The sequence below is a fragment of the Heterodontus francisci genome, chromosome 34, assembly GCF_036365525.1.
Source record: "Heterodontus francisci isolate sHetFra1 chromosome 34, sHetFra1.hap1, whole genome shotgun sequence".
Classification (NCBI taxonomy): domain Eukaryota; kingdom Metazoa; phylum Chordata; class Chondrichthyes; order Heterodontiformes; family Heterodontidae; genus Heterodontus; species Heterodontus francisci.
The window spans coordinates 27,771,440-27,786,578 of NC_090404.1; the positions used below are offsets into that span (position 1 = coordinate 27,771,440).

Below are 15,139 nucleotides of genomic sequence, written 5' to 3' on the forward strand. Positions count from 1 at the left end.
AAAAATCTCTGCCTCAAGGGTGATTCCTGTTACTCCTGTGTTTTTTCTGAGATCCTGAAATCTCAAGTAAGCTTCTATTGATGGACTGTTACTTTAAACTGTAAGTACACCTGTTGCTGCACCGTTTGCTGAAAGATCTGTGTGATGCCTGCTGCAGACGAATTGCCTTGAACGTCTACCCATCACAGACTGTTCATCAAACTCGCCCGGATAGTCTTTGAGCGGCATCCAACTAATCAACTCTGGGGCACCTCACCAATCTGGAAATACCCTACCAGACCGTGACCACCAACTATTTTATTATTCCTAAGAAATAGTTGAACACCAAAAAGCCTTTTTCCCCAGTCAACCAGTTTTTTGAATGTGTGTGTGCATGACGGTTAGGAAGAATAAGCAGTAATAAAATCTTTATATATATATATAGAGAGAGAGAGATTTATCCCATTATTGTTTAAGATTTAGTTTATTAATAAACAGTTAATTTTGTTGTTGTTTGAAGAAATCTGGTTTGGTGTGCTTTATTCTAGGGGATAAATAAAGTGTTTAATTTGGCTAATTTCCAATAGGTGGAAAACTTTACTAATACGCTGTGACCTGTGAAGCAGTGGGACTGAATTAACAGTGCATTACTCCCACCTTGGTTGTAACGACATCCAGATATCTCTGAATGCAAACATTTCTCAGTTTCTCAACATTCATAAAAAAAATTGTTTTTTTTTAATTTTTCTTATCAAAGTGGATAACTTCACACTTCACCATATTGTATTCCACCTGCCATGTTCTTGCCCACTCACCCACCCAACCTGTCTGTATGCCTCTGAAGCCTCTTTCTGTCTTCCTCATTTCTTGCTTTCCCACCTAACTTTGTACCATCAGCAAACCTGCATACATTACACTCAATACCCTCATCTGAGTCATTTCGATAGATCGTAAATAGCTGAGACCCAAGCACTGATCCTTGCAGTACCCTGCTAGTTACAGCCTGCCAACCTGAAAATGGCCCAATTATTCCTACTCTCTGTTTTCTGTCCATTAACCAATCCTCAATCCATGCTAATATATTACCTCAATCCCATGAGTCTTAGTTTTGTGTAATAACCTCTGGTGTGGCACCTTACCAAATGTTTCTTGCTTCTTGAAAATCCAAATACACAACTGGTTCCCCCTTAACCACCTTACTAGTTACATCCTCAAGAATCTCTAACAGATTTTTTAAACATGATTTCTCTTTCACAAGTCCATGTTTGCTCTGCTTAAATCATATTATGATTTTCTAAGTGCCCTGTTACCATGTCCCGAATAATACATTCTAGCATTTTGCCTACTACTGATGTGAGGCTATTTGGCTGATAGTTCCCATTTTCTCTCTTTCTGCTTTCTTGAATAGTGAGGTTATGTTTGCTACCTTTCAATCCTTGGGAACCGCTCTAGAATCTATGGAATTCTGGAAGATCAAAACCAATACGTCTGCAGCTACCTCTTTTAAAACCTGATGATGAAGGTTGTCAGGTCCAGGGGATTTGTTGCCACTTAGTCCCTTTAATTTTTCCATTCCTATTTCTTTACTTATACTGATTTCTTTCAGTTTCTCATTCTCACTAGACACTTGGTTTCCTATTTCTGGAATGTTTTTGTGTCTTCTATCATGAGGACAGATACAATCATTTATTTAATGTCTCTGCCATTTCCCTATTCCCCATTATAATTTCAACTGTCGCTCTCTCTAATGGGCCCACGTTTCCTTTCTCTAATATCTTCCTATTGACAAACCTATAGAAACATTTACAATCTGTTTTTATATCTCTTGTTAATCTGCATTCATATTCTTTCCTGATCAATTTTTGGTCCTCTGCTGAATTCTAAATTCAATCCAATCCTCAGGCATACCACTCATTTTGGTAACATTATAAATCTCTTCCTTCAATCTAATACTACCTTTAACTCCTCTTGTTAGCCATGGTTGGACCACTTTTTCTGTAAGATTTTTATGTCGTAAAGGAATGTACATTTGTTACAAATTATGTATTAATTCTTAAAATGCAAGCCATTGCTTGTCAACTGTTATATCTTTTAAAATAAAAATAAGAAATGCTGGAAATACTCAACAGGTCTGGCAGCATCTGTGGAGAGAGAAGCAGAGTTAATGTTTCAGGTCAGTGACCCTTCATCAGAACTCAGGCTGAATAGCCTCCTTCTGTGCCTTAAATGACTCTATGACTCTAATGTTAATTACACTTCCCCACATTGAACCCCTGCCACTGTTTTGTCCGCTCACTAACTCTATCAATATCCCTTTGCAATTGTTTGCTTCCTTCTAGAATATTCAACGTGCCTCCTAACTCAGTATCAACAAGAAACGTGGATATACAGTTCTCTATTGCTGCACTGAAGTCGTTGATACCTATCATGGAAAGCTAAGGCCCCAGAACAGATCCTACCAGTCACATCCTGCCAAGTGGAGTACATACTCAAAACCTTACTCTCTCTCTCTCCTACCTCCTGACCAATTCCCTATCCAAGCAATAATTCTAAGAATAATTCGAGTAATAATTCTAATTCAAATTCCACGCACTTTCATTGTGCATTGTGTGAATGTTGATTGTGTGGAACCTTATTGAATGCCTTCTGGAAGTTACATCACAGACATTCCCTTATCTACCATGTTAGTGACCTCCTCAAAAATACAACATGTTTAGTTCGACATGACTTCTCTTTCTTCTCTCTTTGGCCTCCTTGTCTCGAGACATGATTTAACCTTTTACAAATCCACGCTGGCTCTCTCCGATCAGGTCATATTTGTTCAATTGATAATAGGGTGAATGAGACTGCACAGACCCCTGAACCTCTCATGACTAGAGATTTATCCCATTTATAAAGCAATATTTGGCACTGAACCACATAAGGAGATATTAGGGCATCTGACCAAAGGCGTGATCAGAGAGGTGGGTTTTAATCAGTGTCTGAATCACGAAGGGTGAGGTAGAGAGGCGGAGAGGATTAGGGAGGGATAAGAAATAGGAGCTGGAGGAGGCCATTTGGCCCTTCGAGCCTGTTCTGCCATTCACCCAGATCATGGCCGATCTTCTACCTCAACTCCACCTTCCCGCACTATCCCCATATCCCTTAATTCCCTCAGTACCCAAAAATCTATCAATCTCTGTCTTAAATATACTCAACGACTGAGCATCCACAGCTCCCTGGGGTAGACAATTCCAAAGATTCACAACCCTTTCAGTGAAGAAATTTCTCCTCATTTCAGTCCTAAATGGCCGATCCCTTATCCTGAGACTGTGACCCAGTGTTCTAGATTCCCCAGACAGGGGAGACATTTTCTCAGCATCTACCCTGTCAAGTCCCTTAAGAATTTATTATGTTTCAGTCAGATCACCTCTCATTCTTCTAAACTCCAGGGAATATAGACCTAGTCTACTCAATCTCTCCTCATAGGAGGAGATGGAGCACAGTGGGGGTGCTGTAGCATAGTGGGTATGTTACTGAACTAGTAATCCAGAGGCCTGGACTAATGATGCAGAGCCAAGAGTTCAAATCCCACTATGGCAGTTTAGGGATTTAAGCACAATTAATTAATTAATTAAATCTGGAATTTTAAAAAAATTAGTAGTAGTGATCATGAAACTACCAGGCTGTCGTAAAAATGTACTTAGTTCACTAATTTCCTTGAGGGAAGGAAATCTTCTGTCTTTACCCGATCTGGTGTATATGTGAGTCCAGACCCACAGAAATGTGGTTGACTCTGAACTGCCCTATGAAATGGCCTAGCAAATCACTCAGTTATATTCAAGGAGACGGCTCACCACCACCTTCCCAAGGGCAATTCAAAACAGGCAATAAATGCTGGAATTTCCAGCAATGCCCACATTTTGTGAGTAAATAGAACAATTGCCTCATCCCAGGACCCAGATTAGTGAACCTTCATTGCATTCCCTCAAGGGCAAGTGTGTCCCTCCTTCAGTAAGGTGACCAAAACTGTACGCTTCTCCAGGTGGGGCCTCACCAATGTTCTGTATAATTGTAGTGAGACTTCTTTACTCTTATTCTCCAATCCCTTTGTAGCAAAAGCTAACATACCATTTGCCTTCCTAATTGCTTGCTGTACCTGCATGTTAACTTTCTGTGATTCATGTACAAGGACACCAGGTCCCTCTGAATGCAAACATTTCTCAGTCTCTCACCATTGATAAATCTGCTTTTTTATTTTTCCCATCAAAGTGGATGACTTTCTGCTTCACCACATTGTATTCCATCTGCCATGTTCTTGCCCACTCACCCAACCTGTCTATATCCCTCTGCAGCCTGTTTGTGCCCCCCTCACTGCTTACTTTCCCACCTAACTCTGTATCATCAGTAAACCTGGATACATTACACTCAGTCCCCTGTTACAGACAGGTAGGAAATGGGGTGACTGGCTTCCACTTTTCACCTCCCGACTGACCACAGATAGTGTTTTTGTTAAACTCGTGTTTCAGCCTCTGAGTGTTTTAAGGGTCAAATAAACAGACCAGCGACAGGTTTTCTCATACATTCACACACATAAACACACATAAAGATAGATAGATAGAAAGGAAAAGGTAAGATACATTTAAAGTCCCAAGTTATCTAAGAGTTTGATGGTTTGCAAAAACCCATTCCATCATCTTGGGAGGAAAGTCTTTTCAAAGGTGCAGGCCTGAATATTTGGAGTCTTGAACTTGCTGAAGTGTTGCAGATTTCTGGTTTGTTTCCACTGGTGGGGAATTCAAAGTCACCTTGCAATTTCTCTCTGCCCCAGTTGTTCAAAGATGGTTTGAAACTGTTTTTCCAGACAGGGCACCTTTGCTCAACTGGTCAACCTCACAGCTTCTCTGGCTGGAAATATGGCCTTCAGTCTCTATCTATCTCTCTCTCTCTTTAAGACAAAAGTGTTATCAGCTTGGTTTTGATCATGTGACCAAAGAATGCTCTCCCCTGCAGGGTTTATACAATGTCTTTGAACGTGCACCATTGTTAAAAATGGGGTTTGAAGATGGCTCATCGTGATACAGTGGTGTTAGGTCACACCTATTATTTTGATTTTGAATCCACAGTCTCCCTCTCTGCCAGGGTCTTTGATAACACAATTGTTGAAGATAGGAGCTGCTTCGCTTTGAATTGCCTGTTTCCCATTTTAATGTCTTCCCAGGGCTGGACCAGATGTGATGATGGGTTTTGGTCTCCAACAGCCCAGATGTATTTTGTATTACAGGAGGGGAGTCACCTGACCTCTACCCAATCTTGTCTGCAGCAATGTGTCCATGTTTTGGAATTTAGTTATCAGGAGAGATTAGAGAAACTGGGGCTCTTTTCATTAGAGCAAAGGGTCATTGGGAGATCTGAGGGAGGGGTTCAAAATTTCATCAGGTAAATGAGGAAAATCTATTTCTACTAGTCAGTAGGTCAGTAACTAGAGGACATCAAATTCAAATCATCACCAAAAGACTCAGACTCGGGATGAAATAACAAACAGAATGTACAAAAATATCCGGAACACTCACTGTCCCTCTGGAAGTGTGTCCAGGAGGAAAACTGATGGATTTCCCTTATCATTATGTTCAATGTTGTTCTTATCAAAGTAATGGATGTCAGTCCCTGGAAATGAGTCATTCAGAGCACTGTGTGTCTGCTCGAAGCATTCTCCAGTGAGATACAGTATGGGATAGATACATAGTAAAGCTCCCTCTATACTGTCCCATCAAACACTCCAGGGACAGATACATGTGTATGTTACCGATACCTTCCTTGGATACCAAGACTAGGAGAGGCAGTCTGCAATATACAGGGAGCTGGGACCTGGCCATGAGAATAACCGAAGGTCTGAGAACTGAAATAATAAAGAGTAATGATGAGGTGTTAGTCGTGGCTCAGTGTTTACATTCTCATCTCTGAGTCAGTAGGTTGTGGGTTCAAATCCACATCCAGAGACTTGAGCACAAAATCTCAGCTGATATTCCAATGCAGCACTGAGGGAGCACTGCACTGCCAGAGGTCCCGTCTTTCACATGACACCTTCAACCAATACCCCATCTGTCCTCTCAGATGGACACAAATGATCCCATAAAGTTATTTTGAAGAGCAGAGGTGTTCTCCCCAGTGTGCTGTTAATATTTATCCTTCAAACCACATCACTAATGTTACAGCCACGTGGTGAGATTTGGTTGGTTCCCACTGTTCAACTCCCACCTGACCACAGCAAGTGTGTTTTGTAATAAGGGTTTAGCCCCTTGGTGTTTTATTTGTCAAATAAACAGACAGTGACAGGCTTTCTTGTAGGTTTTAAAACAGAAAATCAATTGTTTATTGATCAATACGCCTTATCCTGAAATTGTCATAACCACATCCACTCACACAAGAGACAGATAGAGAGGGAAAAGGACAAAACAATTTAGAAGTGGGCAGGGGGGTAGATTTCGGGGAGGTCATGGTAAACCTGTTGAATTCTCTTGGAAATCCAGTTCTCATTGGTTGCAGGCCTGAGGTGTTTTTAGATTTCTCTCTTGGCTGAAAGTCAGTGGATCACTTCTAGTTCACTGCTGTATAGAGTAGATACAGAATTCTGCAGCAGGGCATCTACTTTCTGGTTTGATGGAAACAAGCTTCTGGATTCTGTCTTCTATTATCTCGGGTGTCCCTCTCTCTCGGCTGCTTTTTAAGATAAAGCTGCATTACTTCTCACCTCCAGTGGTGACTTTGGTCAGGTGGGTGGGGAGGCTTCAGAACCATAGGCCTCAACACCTGCAGAAGCTACTGGTCCTGCATTTACACCAAGCATGTGGTGACTCGATTCATCAGGACCTGAATATCATCGGCTTTGAATGTGGAAGGAAAAAAGGTTTGTCTGTTCTGTCTGTGGGAAAAGATTCCAGGTATCAGTGTGACTGGAAAAGCACTGAGATACACAAAGCCCTGATTGGACCACTCCTGGAATATTGTGTTCAGTTCTGGGCACCACACCTTAGGAAGGATATATTGGTCTTGGGGGGAGTGCAGGGTAGATTTACCTGAATGATACCTGGACTCCAAGGGTTAAATTATGAGGAGAAATTACACCAATGAGTCATAGATTTATTGCAACACAGAAGGAGGACATTGAGCTTTTTGATTCCATCCCAGCTCTCTGTAGAACAATCCAGTCAGTCCCATTCCCCCACTCTATCCCTGTAGTCCTGCAGGTTTATTTCCCTCAAGTGCCCATCCAATTTCCTTTTAAAATCATTGATCATCTTTGCTTCCACCACCATCATAGGCAGCGAGTTCCAGGTCATTACCACACACTGCCTAAAAAATAAAACTTCTTCCTTAAATCCCTCCTGTATCTCTTGCCCAAAACCTTAATCTGTTTCCCCTGGTCCTTGTAACTTCAGATAATGGGAACAGCTTTTCTTTGTCTACCTTATCTAAACTTGTCATAATTCTGAGCATCTCTATCAGATCTCCCCTCAATCCCCTTTGCTCCAAGGAGAACAACCCCAGCTTCTCCAACCTGCAGCCTCTCGAACGCCTTCATATCCTTCCGAAGATGTGGTGGCCAGAACTTGATGCAATACTCTAGTTGTGGCCTAACCAGAGCTTTATAAAGTTTCAGCGTAACTTGCCTGTTTTTGAATACATATCTCTATTTATAAGGCCCAAAATCCCAAATGCTAACTATTCTCTCAATACTTCCTGCCACATCTAATGATCTGTGCACATGAACCCCCAGGCCCCTCTGTCCCTGCACACTCTATAGAATGGTACCATTAAGTATAAATTGCCTCTCCCTATCCCTTCTGCCAAACAGCATCACCTCACAATGAGGGTTGTATTCCCTGGAATTTAGAAGATTAAGAGTTTTGAAGATATAAATTGGAACTAATAGGGTAGATGGAGAGAAGATAATTCTGCTGGTTGGAAAGCCAGAACTGGGGACATAGTCTAAAACTTAGAGCCAGAACTTTCATTCAACCACAACAGGCCCTGTAAACCCACGTGTTAATCCACCCCTGGGCCCTGTTTAGTTTAGTTTAGAGATACAGCACTGAAACAGGCCCTTCGGCCCACCGAGTCTGTGCCGACCATCAACCACCCATTTTATACTAATCCTACACTAATTCCACATTACTACCACATCCCCACCTGTCTCTATATTTCCCTACCACCTACCTATACTAGGGACAATTTATAAAGGCCAATTAACCTATCAACCAGCAAGTCTTTGGCATGTGGGAGGAAACCGGAGCACCCGGAGAAAACCCACGCAGACACAGGGAGAACTTGCAAACTCCACACAGGCAGTCCCCAGAATTGAACCCGGGTCGCTGGAGCTGTGAGGCTGCGGTGCTAACCACTGCGCCACTGTGCCGCCCTACTGCGCCACTGTGCCGCCCTTCTCATCCACATGAGCCTCCTCCCAATCTAATTACCTCTTCCCACTCTGCCCCCATATCCCTCTATTCCCTTCTCCCTCATAAATGTATTGAGCCTCCCCTTAAACACATCATTACTATCTGCTTCAACCACTCCACATGGCAGTGAGTTCCACATTCTCACCACTCTCTGAGTAGAGAAATTCCTCCTAAGTTCTCTATTTGACCTGTTAATGTCTGTCCTATATTGCTGCCCCCTTGTTCTGACTGACTGATAATTTTAAAGAGCTCGATCAGATCTCCTCCTAGTCTTCTCTTTTCCAGAGAAAGGAGCCCCAGCCTGCTCAATCTTGCTGGATAGTAGCATCCACTCTCGTGACTTCTTTGTAAATCTATTCTGCACTTTCTTCAGTGCTTCAATATCCTTTTTTAATCTGGAGACCAGAACTGCTCACAGTCCTTCTAAGTGAGGTTCTCTATAAATTTAACATTCCCTCCCTGCTGTTACATTGTATTCCTCTAGAAAAGAACATCAGCTCTTTCTTTGCTCTCTTATCGACTTGTGTTGCTCCTTTCAGTGATTTATGTGACTCTGTTCCCAGATCTCTTTGCTCCTCTGTTCCATTTAATTTCTTACATTCTGACCAATAACTGGCCTCCTTATTCCTCCTCCCAAAATGAACCAGCTCACATTTCACTATGTTGAATTTCATTTCCCATTTATCTGTCCAGTCTGCCAGCCTGTTTATGTCTTCCTGGATTTCAGTGCACTCCTCCATATTATTAGCTCTGCCACCCAATTTCGTGTCATCTGTGCATTGTGAAAACATCCCTCTAATTCCTGAGTCCAAATGTAGGTAATGAACAGAAGTCCCATTGTACCTCACACCATAGTTGATGGCCTGGGCACTCGGGTTTCTGTATCATTTATTTAATGATTTTGTTCTTTGAGTCTCCGGCTCCAAACTCCATGGGATGACACAAAAAAATCAGCCATTTAACAATTGGAGTTTTCAATGGCGGATTAATTACTCAAGATGCTCCATTGGTCAGAAAGTCCCCTAGCAATGACTCCAGGAGCCCAGTGCGCTGGCGTGGGTTCTGATTGTGCTTTGTCCATGCGCAGTACGGTTGACGGACAGAGGCGGATCTGGAGGCGGGAGGAGTTTGTGGGTGCAGGGGAGGAATTGGAACTGTGGGTGGGCTGGGAATCTTCATAAACACCCGAATAAGAGGACACAGGCCCCGTGTTTACCCCGCAGTGACCGGGGGGTGGGGGGGGAGAGCACTGGCCGCCATCTTAGACAGGTCAGGGTGCATGTGCGGCCAACTTGGTGAGGGCACAGCGAGTGGGCGGGGCTTCAGAGTGTCTGTTCCCAGCCGGGTCCAAGTGCCCAGGAGATGGAGCATCCTGAACAACAGGGTTTTCAGCAGCTTCACCCACTCCCAGGCTGCATGTGATGTTTGCAGCTTAGAGGAGTCCATGGGCCATGTATGTATTCAGTGTGAGAGGTTACTGTCCCCAGTGGCGCAGTGGTTAGCCTCACAGCTCCAGTGACCCGGGTTCAATTCTGGGTACTGCCTGTGTGGAGTTTGCAAGTTCTTCCTGTGTCTGCGTGGGTTTTCTCTGGGTGCTCCGGTTTCCTCCCAAAAGACTTGCAGGTTGGTAGGTAAATTGGCCATTATAAATTGCCCCTAGTATAGGTAGGTGGTAGGGACAGGTGGGGATGTGGTAGGAATATGGGATTAATATGGGATTAGTGTGGGATTAGTGTAGGATTAGTATAAATGGGTGGTTGATGGTCAGCACAGACTCCGTGGGCCGAACGGCCTGTTTCAGTGCTGTATCACTAAACTGTATAGTTACCTGAAGGAGCTGCTCCTCAACTTAGAATCATGGAAATTTACAGCATGGAAGGAGGCCATTCGGCCCATTGTGTCCGTGCCGGCTGATAAATCTAATCCAGCCTAATCCCACTTTCCAGCTCTTGGTCCGTAGCCTTGTAGGTTTGGGCTCTTCAAATGCATATCCAAGTGCTTTTTAATTGTTATGAGGGTTTCTGTCTCTACCAGCCTTCGAAGCAGTGGGTTCCAGATCCCCACCACCCTCTGAGTGAAAACATTTCCCCCCAAATCTTTTACAGGTTTATACCTCTTAACTAAATCTATGCTCCCTGGTTACGGACCTCTCAACTAAGGGAAATTGGTCCTTACTATCCATCTATCTAGACCCCTCATAATTGTTTACACTTTAATGATGTCTCCCCTCAGCCTCCTCCGTTCCAAAGAAAACATGCCTCACCTACCAAATCTTTCCACATAACTAAAATTCTCCAGTCTAGGCAACACTGGGGCACAAGGAATACTGGAAGAGCGATAGTGATGAGAGATTCAATGGTCAGGGGAACAGATGGCCGTTTCTGTGGCCGCAGACGTGAATCCCAGGATGGTGTGTTGCCTCCCTAGTGCCAGGGTCAAGGATGTCACTGAACGGCTGCAAAGCATCCTTGGGAGGTGGCAGGGGAGGGTGAACAGCCAGTAGTCATGGTCCACAGTGGTAACAATGACAGAGGGGTAGGAAGAGGGATGTGGTTCTACAGAAAGAGTTTATTGAACTAGGTAAGAAATTAGCAAGCAGGACCTCAAAAGTAGTAATCTCCAGATTACTCCCAGTGCCACGCCCAAGTGAGTATAGAAACTGGAGGATAGTGCAGATGAATGCTTGGTTGGAAAGATGGTGCGGGAGGGAGGGCTTTAGATTCCTGGGACACTGGGACCAGTTCTGGAGAAGGTGGGACCTGTACAGGCACAATGGGTTGTACCTAAACATAGCTGAGACAAATTTCCTTGTGGGAATGAGGTGATTTGCTAGTTCTATAGGGCAGGGATGTGGGAACAAGGAGTTAATATCAGAGAGGAATACCAAGGTGCACAGAATACTGTGGGAGATGGATAGCATTAGTGTCGGGAATAGTAAGTTATTAGTTGGGTCCGAGTCAGGGAGAAAGTAATAAAGTCTGAATCAGGGTTAATGTGCATGTATGTGAATGCATGGAGTGTGGTTAATAAGACTGGTGAGTTACAGGTGCAGGTTGACATGGAAATATGATGTTGTGGCTAGAACAGAGATCTGGCTCAAAAGAAGGGCAGGACTGGATGTTAAATATTCCTAGATACAAGGTGTTCAGGAAAGATAGGAAAAGAAGAAAAGGGGGAGGGTGGTGTTATTGATTCTTTTCTTTTTGGGCCTCCTTATCTCGAGAGACAATGGATACGCGCCTGGAGGTGGTCAGTGGTTTGTGAAGCAGCGCCTGGAGTGGCTATAAAGGCCAATTCTGGAGTGACAGGCTCTTCCACAGGTGCTGCAGAGAAATTTGTTTGTTGGGGCTGTTGCACAGTTGGCTCTCCCCTTGCGCCTCTGTCTTTTTTCCTGCCAACTACTAAGTCTCTTCGACTCGCCACAATTTAGCCCTGTCTTTATGGCTGCCCGCCAGCTCTGGCGAATGCTGGCAACTGACTCCCACGACTTGTGATCAATGTCACACGATTTCATGTCGCGTTTGCAGACGTCTTTATAACGGAGACATGGACGGCCGGTGGGTCTGATACCAGTGGCGAGCTCGCTGTACAATGTGTCTTTGGGGATCCTGCCATCTTCCATGCGGCTCACATGGCCAAGCCATCTCAAGCGCCGCTGACTCAGTAGTGTGTATAAGCTGGGGGTGTTGGCCGCTTCAAGGACTTGATTAAGGACTTGATAACTTGATTCAAGTTATTGATTAAGGACAGCATTACAGTGCTGGAGAGAAAGGATATCCCAGAGTGGCCATGGGCAGAATCAATTTGGCTGGAGCCAGGGAACAAAAAAGCAGCAATTACATTGCTCGGTGTCTACAGACTACAAACTAGTGGAAAGGATGAAGAGGAACAAATTTACAATGAAATTACAGAGAGATATAAGAATTATAAAGTAGTCAGAGAGAGATACAGCACTGAAACAGGCCCTTCGGCCCACCGAGTCTGTGCTGACCAACAGCCACCCATTTATACTAATCCTACATTAATCCCATATTCCCTACCACATCCCCACCATTCTCCTACCACCTACCTACACTAGGGGCAATTTACCTATCAACCTGTAAGTCTTTGGTTGTAGGAGGAAACCGGAGCACCTGGCAGAAACCCATGCGGTCACAAGGAGAACTTGCAAACTCCGCACAGGCAATACCCAGAACCGAACCCGGGTCACTGGAGCTGTGAGGCTGCGGTGCTAACCACCGTGCCACCCCCTGTGCCACTATGCCACCCCACAGTTCTAACAGGGAACTTTAATTGTCCAAATATAGACTGGGATTGTAGTAGTGGAAAGGGCAGAGGGGGGCAAGAGTTCCGAGAGTGTGTCCAGGAATATTTTCTATGGTATGTTTCCAGTCCAATGGGAGAGGAGGCACTGCTGGACCTGGTCTTTGGGAATGAGGTGAGGCAAGTGGATCAAATATCAGTAGGAGAACACTTAGAGGACAGTGATCATTGTACCGTAAGGTTTAGGTTAGTTATGGAAAAGGGCAAAGAACAATCTAGAGTAAGAATAACAAACTGGAGGAAAGCCAACTTCAATGGGTAAGAATGGATCTGGGCCGAATAAATTGGAATCAAAGGTTGGCAGGAAAATAAACAGCAGCTGAACAATGGGCTACTTTCAAAGTTGATAGTTGGGGCACAGGCAAGGTATTCCCACGAAGGGGAAAGGTAAGGAAAATAAATCCGGAACTCCCTGGATGAGAAAAGGGATAGAAATGAAGATGAAGAAGAAAAAGTGTGCTTCTGACAGATGTCAGGTGGATAATACAATGGAGAAATAGGCTGAATATAGAAGGTTCAGAGGGGAAGTGAAAAAGCAAATAAGAGAAGCAAAGAGAGAGTATGAAAAGAGACTGGTAGCTAACATAAAAGGAAATCCCAAAGTGTTCCATTCACATATATATAGTAAAAGGGTGGTAAAAGGAGGAGTAGGGCCAAATAGGGACACAAAAGGGGATTTACGCATGGAGGCGGGGGAATAGCTGAGGTATTAAATGAATACTTTGCATCTGTCTTTACTAAGGAAAAAGTTGCAACTCAGGCCACAGTGAAAGAGGAGGTAATTAATACACTAGAAGGATTTAAAATTGATAAGGAGGAGGTATTAGATGGGCTGTCTAGTTGATAAAACACCAGGGCTGGATGAGATGCATCCAAGGATACTGAGGGAAGTGAGAATGGAAATTGCAAAGGCATTGGCCATAATTTTTCAGACCTCCTTAGACTGAGGGGTTGTACTCCAGAGGACTGGAGAATTGCAAACGTTACACTCCTGTTCAAAAAAGAGTGCAAAGATAAGCCCAGCAACTACCAGCCAGTCAGTTTAATTTCGGTGGTGGGAAAACTTCTAGAAAAAATAATTCGGGACCAAATTAATAGTCATATGGACAAATGTGCGTTAATTAAGGAAAGCCAGCACGGATTAGTTATGGGAAAATCATGTTTAACTAGAGTTTTCTGAAGAGGTAACAGAGACGGTTGTTGAGGGCGATGCTGTTGATGTCGTGATGAAAACCCCACATGCCAAATGGAAATATTCATTTCGTCGTGTGGAACTTTGCCTGAGACTCATCACTGAGACGGTTACAAATAACTTTAAAAAACAGAACAGCGAGCAGCCAAGATGGCCACGCATAATTTGCACATGAAAATAAAAAGCAGGCTGGAGACAGAGGTGATTGCCCAGCCTAACCAGAAGAATGGGATGCTCTCTGATTCACTTATCTGGGATAACCTTGTCAATGGGCATCATCAAAAGCCATCAACACCCATTGACTTTGAAAGAGCCAAACTACACCCCACCCCCCACCCCCTGTGCTTCAACAGCTTGAGGAGAGCCTTGAATTTCAAAAACATTTCCAGAAGCTCCTGGTTCAAACACAGAGGTGGTCACATCACATGACCACTTGAACCACTCTGGAGATTTGTGAATGGTGACTCAGAAGATAGTCAGTAACTGAGACCCAGCAAGAGAGAATCACCACTCTCGCTCTCACTCTGTCCAGTAAGTTCCCAGAGAAGACTTCAGCTGCAGCTACCAAGTGTGTGTGTGTGTGTGTCATAGATGCCTAGTGTATTTTAGTAAATTTTAATTGGTTTACAGTGTTAAGGTTAATAAACCTACATCTTGTTCAAACTCAAGAAAACCTGTCTGATTGGTTCATTTGCAATTATGTATTAGAGGAACAGGAGCAAGTACTCATTGAGGTGGGAAGTTAATTCACTGGGTTAAAAAGATAAACCATGTTGCCGTCCACTAAAAACAGCCTCCAGTCACACAAACACCATCAACCATTACCCTTAACTTCCAAACTTGCCACTTTGCCTTGGATCCCATGAGCATTTATTTTTGTGACCAGTCAGCCATGTGAGACCTTATCAAAAGCATTGGTTACACTTTAGCCTCACTCTCCTAATCTTCGGTCACTCGGTGTGGAGGGGGATGGCTAAGTCAGAGGAGCTACTCCTGGAATAAGAACCAGAAATGCTGGAAATACTCAGCAGGTCTGGCAGCATCTGTGGAGAGAGAAGCAAAGTTAACGTTTCAGGTCAGTGACCCTTCTTCAGAACTAGCAGATATTAGAAATATAAAAGGCTTTAAGCAAGTAAAGTGGGGATGGGGCAAGAGATAACAAAGGAGAAGGTGTAGATAGGACATGATTTGAATATCTCTATCAAAT

The 15,139-nt window shown here is 43.7% G+C and overlaps 1 protein-coding gene across 1 annotated transcript in view; it reads right to left on the bottom strand.

Annotated features, from left to right (window-relative positions):
* Positions 1-15,139, bottom strand: part of LOC137348767 (zinc finger protein 850-like) — a 546,053-nt gene that overhangs the window by 501,703 nt on the left and 29,211 nt on the right. The gene's annotated exons all lie outside the window — the stretch shown is intronic.